This window comes from Ascaphus truei, chromosome 2 (genome assembly GCF_040206685.1).
Source record: "Ascaphus truei isolate aAscTru1 chromosome 2, aAscTru1.hap1, whole genome shotgun sequence".
Classification (NCBI taxonomy): domain Eukaryota; kingdom Metazoa; phylum Chordata; class Amphibia; order Anura; family Ascaphidae; genus Ascaphus; species Ascaphus truei.
This window is the reverse complement of record NC_134484.1, coordinates 473,140,860-473,146,859: the sequence shown is the minus strand read 5'-3', so window position 1 is coordinate 473,146,859 and position 6,000 is coordinate 473,140,860. Positions and strand designations below refer to the sequence as shown.

Below are 6,000 nucleotides of genomic sequence, written 5' to 3'. Positions count from 1 at the left end.
TGGTTTTTGAGCCCAAAAAGTCCATTCGTTCGCTCTCCTCACGGGGTTCTCCCCCAATTATAACAATTTCTTCACACTCTTCAAGGGTGGCCCCTCGCTGTCCCATACAGGATAAAAACGGGGCAGCCATAGCCTTCGCTCCGCTCCAGAGCAGCCTGGTCAATGACAACTCGGCGACAGTCTGCTCTTCAGTGGGTTGCACGCCACGGGTGCCCTCCCCATCAGCCTCTGTCCGCCATTTTACGTTCTCCGCGCCACGCGGATCCTCCACTCTCTCATAACAGTTGTCGTACATGAGGCTCCACTCTGCGGGGCAGCCACCACACCGGTACAATAAAGATTAGCTCAGATGCACCACCACATGTGTACCTTATCTAGGTGTGACTCAGTGTTGCACTACCTCAGGCTAGGCTCACTCTCTCAGTGTCTGCTGTGACTCCTTCCTCCCAGTCTGTGCTCCCTACGGTGAGTGTCTGGAATGGCTAGGTACTCTGGCTGGCTCTGCCATGCAGTACTTAGGGCGTCTACCTGTCTTGGTCAGCCTAGCGCAGACCCTCTCCAGGACTCCTGACCAAGTTAACAGGCTGTCCCTTCTGGCATCCTACCAACTAGCACTGCCTCAAGGTGACTCGGTCAGCTATAGCCCGCTCCAGACCCCTCACTCCCTTCAGGCCCCTAGGTTGTCCCTGCGAACTGACAATATCCCGTCAGCCCCCTGACCACCCCTAGGTCCGTCCCTACGCAGCACAAAGTGGCAGCAGACACTCTCCCTGTTTCCCAGTGACCTAGCTAAAAGCCTGTCCTGTTGACGGATCTGATCTCAGCAGCGCCTCCAAATGTAACGGTGTTTCTGGCCCGGCCTGACCCACCCAATCTCACATTGGCCCCTGTGGTCTAACCGGACCCCATTACAGTGTGGATATGTCATATGGTGCACCTGCTGGCTACAGGACTCCTGAGTCTCCCGCATGATGGTGTGTGGGGAGGACCCGTCAGACAGGCAGCTGAGGTAGTGTGCTGAGTCTCACCTAGTTCCAGTGCAGCGCCTCCACCTCACCAGGGTCCCTGCGTCCGCAAGGGGATGATCCTGGCGAGGAACTCCTCCGTGGTGCTCCTCTCTGTACACTCATTCCAGATAGATACACGAGAGGGTTTCTGGCTGAACTCATCTTTATTGACACGGCAGGGCAACTGCCCTCCACAAGGAGTATCTTCAGCCGCTCATCTCGCCAGTGCTCCCTTTAGTTAGGTATGTCACCCAGATCAGGGATTCACTATTCCCGCAGGAATCACTGTCCTGTGCCAGGTCCCTGGACACAGCCTCCCATGGAGTTACTATAACATAACTGACACTCTGATAGAACTTTAACTCCTTCCTCAGCTCTGACAAGAGCTGTTCAGCAACACTCACAGAACTCAGAACTAACTTTGCAACACAGTGCTGTGCCTTATGTAAGCTTCTGAGGCTGACACATCTCTGACATCACTAACCATGGAGTCAGAGCATGTGACCAGTCCCAGCCATACACAGAGCACCCCACCAGGGTGTGAGGGGAAACCTCCATAATTACTGCTGGCATGCCCACACTTACCAGGCCTTACTGCCAACAGGAGAGATGACTGTAGGCATTTTACATGACCGCTACATTCTCCCCCTGGTGAATCCCATCGACCACGCTGGGACCTAAATTTGTATACCTCTTTCCAGGAAACACTGTAACGGAAAACATAATTAACATCACACAAATTTCCTCATAATACAGTACATATGAATACAGTCATCCGCCAAGCCCGCCCCGACCAGCAGCCACGAACCCGCGTAATGTCTCAGTACCCCCTTAATAATAGTGGTCTGGGTCAGGTTTCCTCACTTCCCGGTTACCCATATCCAGGACCGTAACATAATAATGCCTAGGCGATCCCCTCTCTGGCACATAGGTCACCCTATGTTTGTGAACATTTCTCCCTATGCTCCACACTCGCATCAGGGTGTCTATTCTTTCCTCCGCTTTTTTACCTACTATGTCGCTCCCCCTATTGGTTAAGTACAGCTCTATAGTTTCTTGGAGCCACAATTCCCTATTGTCCTCAATTTCATCCATCAGGGGCTCCGGAACATAGGGATACTCCAACCCAGCGGTGCGCAAACTGGGGGGCGCGCCCCCTTCGGGGGGCGCAAGATTATGTAGGGGGGGCGCGGGCTGCGAGCGGGGAAACCTGGGGGCGGGCAGAGCTGTGCACGGCGGCCAGAAGCTCCGTGCTGAGGCTGCTTCTAATTCTATGCTGTGTCTGCCTGCAGAGGGGGCGGGGCCTTGCTGCGGGGCTTTCCCTGCACACAGACAAGCCCTCCTCCTCCTGTCTGTTACCCGCCCGTTTTCTGCAGCACATGGGGGGACCTGAGCAGGCATAGTTACTCCCTCCCCCCACCCACTGTGTGTGTGTGTGTGTGTGTGTGTGTGTGTGTGTGTGTGTGTGTGTATGTGTGTGTATATATATGTATGTGTGTACACTGGCGACACACTTTATTCGAGCTTGGCTAGTCCCACGAATTCGGGTATACCCGGGTGTATTGAGGTTTGTGACTGTTTTCTGCCCGAGTGCATTGAGTTATTTTCCAAGCAGGGATTGAAGCATTTTATTCCCGCTGGCTGCAATACTGCACAGTATATATATATATACTGCATTACAATTCATGAATTTATGCCATCTGGTAGACACGCGAAGCATTGCAGCCTATTAAATCCTAATCATTATCATTTAACAGATCAGCCGCCCATCAGCCAGGCATGAACCCAGGCTGGGAAGGCAAATGCAACGGGGCTTGTCAGAGGTGAGGAGTGGCGCATTCCAGGTATCTGCCAGGTACATACCGGGTATTTGCTCGAATAAAGTGTGTCGGTGCAGTATGTATATGTGTGTGTGTGTATATATATGTGTGTGTGTGTGTGTGTATATATGTGTGTGTGTGTATATATGTATGTGTAATGTTTGGATTATTATATACTGTAGGTATGCGTGGAATTTATGCAAGATGTCTGCTATTTTTTGGATAAATGCAGAAGAGCCCTGACTCTTTAACGCGTTTTGTTCCTAGTGGGAACTTTGTCAGAGTTGTGATTAGATGTGTACATCCATTCTCGTTTTTTAAACTCTGCTTTTTTCATTCAATTGCGTTTGTAACTCCATTACTATCTAGATAGCCGTGCACCGCCTCTTCCGCATTTTTTACCCTTCTACATACCTTGTCTGGAACACTCTTGCTCAACGGAACGGATCCACGGCTGCTCCACTTCTGACGGCATCTTCATAGTGAGTACTCGCGTAGTGCCCAGGCTCCTGGTCTCTGTGTGACACAGGTTTAGTGGGGCTTGCGGGACATCGGGGTTGGTGGTTTGTTGGGTGACTCACCTCACAGTGAGCGCTCCGATATTCTGATCCCTTCCCCCGCCACATTCACCCCAGCATCCTGTTTTCATGTCCGCATTATTATATCAGGCTCTGGAAATCAGTCAAGCCTTCTCCACGCGGCCTGCGACAAGCAGCGTGGCTGACGGAGAGAGAGGACACTAAGAAGAACCAGCGTTCCCCTGCAACTCCACCCAGTTCTACCTGCGTCTCTGTCTGAGTAAGTGCTTTACTTCCCCCTTCCTTCCTTCCTTCCTTTCTTCCTTTTTATTTTTTATTGTATTGCACTGGATATGGATTTCATTTTATTGTTTCTTTTGCCTTAAAGGGACAGTGTACCCATTCTTTAGCGATATTTGTGGATTAATAAAACCACTATAGTTAAGCCTAAGGCCTCGTCCATGCGTGCTTGCGGAAGCGTGCTGATGCGCCTGAGCCCCTACAGTCGCAATTAGAGCGGCTTTAGTAGGGGCTGTTATATTTTTTGTTGGACTGTTGTATTGAAGCATATGTTTTGGGTTGGTAACCAGCTTAGCTGGTGGCCCAGTTAGAAAGGGCCAGAGTGTTTAGTTAGTTTCCCAAAAGGGAAGAAAATAATGAGCAAATTAGGGTGGGAGTGATAAAACCACTCTTTTTAATGTGTGGTCAGGTGAGGGGACGTTACTGCTTTTTACTGCTCTAATTACTCTGCATTACCCACTCCTCACCGTATCAAATACAGGCATACCCCAGTTTAAGGACACTCACTTTAAGTACACTCGCGAGTAAGGACATATCGCCCAATAGGCGAGCAGCAGCTCGCGCATGCGCCTGTCAGCACGTCCTGAAAAGCAATACCTGCTCCCTACCTGTACCCAAGCTGTGCGCAAGCGGGGAGACTATAGAGCCTGTTACAAATGCGTTATTTACCTCAGTTATGCACATATATGATGATTGCAGTACATCACATGCATCGATAAGTGGAAAAAAGTATGCTTCACTTTAAGTACATTTTCCCTTTACATACATGCTCCGGTCCCATTGCGTACGTTAATGCGGGGTATGCCTGTAAATAAGATAGGCAGTGTCAGTATGGAGCAGAACTGCTGCAAATGAGAGAGTATAGAGGTTGTTTTTAAAGTCTCTGGACTGGAGAAAACAGCACCAGGTTTATTGAAGATAAAGGCCATGTAACAGGGGACTTACCCTGTTCAGAAAACTTGCCTCTAATCCAGCAGTGTGCTGGTTAATTGACTAGCACCTGGCTTATTAGAGGTGTTAGAAAAAGCCTGCCTCTGAGACAGGAAGTGAGACTCCTTAGCACACCTGAGCTGAACAAGGAGACAGACATCTTGAGCCTGCCAGAAGAGACTGCAGCTGCCAGCAAGACACCTGTGACGATGAGAGTGAATGCATGCACAGTAATGCTATTATTGTAAAACTTAGCCAAGGGAAGAAAAAGTCTACAGAGATGCCTGTGAGAGCTACGACCTCTACAAGCAATATATGCCCACCTGTAGGACTACCACCATTTGGGGTTCTAGCAAATACAGCGGCAACAGCTGCAATAGCGCCTCCTGAGGTCAGGAAGAAAAATATACCTGATAGCCCCAAATGCAGCGTTCCAGTAATGAACCCTACCCCACGGAAGAGTGGCCCTTCCAGTCCGATGAGGAGGAAGACATCTCTTACTGGAAACCCAAACCGAGTCACACCCCAAGAATGGTGGGGGTGCCTGAACTCGGTAAGAACCGAAAAGTCCGCTCCCTATGATGACAAATATGATAGGCAGGAGAAAGAGCGGGAGCAGCGGATCACCGAATATTTCCATCAGCTATTAAAGTTGCAAGAAAAGCATGGTGGATCCAGTGACGCTGCCAAAATTTCAAATGAAGATGGAGGCTCCAGTATCCCTCAGGGGACGGTGTCATCCAAAACAAAAAGGCGAAAAAAGAAAAAGAAAAGCGGTTCTTCACTTACCGTGTAAGGAACAGACACATCTGCAGATCTTGCGGAGGAAAAGGGGGTCCGAAATGCCCTGCAACCTAGAGAAAATGGAGAAGTCGTCCCGCGGATGACCGAATATCCAGAGGGCCCAAGGCAGAAGTCGTGTACCCCAAAGAAGTATCTGTCCGGTGGTAATAGTGAGAAACCCTCAACCAACCATCCCAGGGAAGCGGAGCCGGAACCGGTGAGTGACGATCCCTTGACCAGCCCTGAGGATGCCCCGAAGGTTGTCAGGCGTGACTGTGATTGGCTCCGGGAAAATAACGTGAAGCTACAGAAAGATGTTCTCACAATGTACTCTTTGGCCAGGACAGGATTGGACGATCTCAACACTGAGCTAGATACTGCAAATGCTACTATTACCGCCATGGATGAAAAGCAGAGCCAATCTGATAAAATGATGGCTAAGCTGAAGCGGAAGTATGAGGAGGCACTGAAGGAGATTACAGTCTTTCAGCAAGAGGTTCACACTCTTCGCGTAGAGCTGAATGCCTCACAACAGGAGGTCAACAGTGTCCGGACAGAGGTGGACGTATCACAGAAGGAGGTTCATACACTCTGCAGAGCACTGGATGCCTCACGTCATGAGATCAACAGCTGCCGCACAGA

The 6,000-nt window shown here is 50.0% G+C and overlaps 1 protein-coding gene across 1 annotated transcript in view; it reads left to right on the top strand.

Annotated features, from left to right (window-relative positions):
• LOC142488326 (uncharacterized) overlaps window positions 1-6,000 on the top strand; it is a 188,686-nt gene that overhangs the window by 130,119 nt on the left and 52,567 nt on the right. The window contains 1 exon segment of the mRNA XM_075588696.1: window positions 3,496-3,625. The gene's annotated coding sequence lies outside the window, so the exon portion shown is untranslated.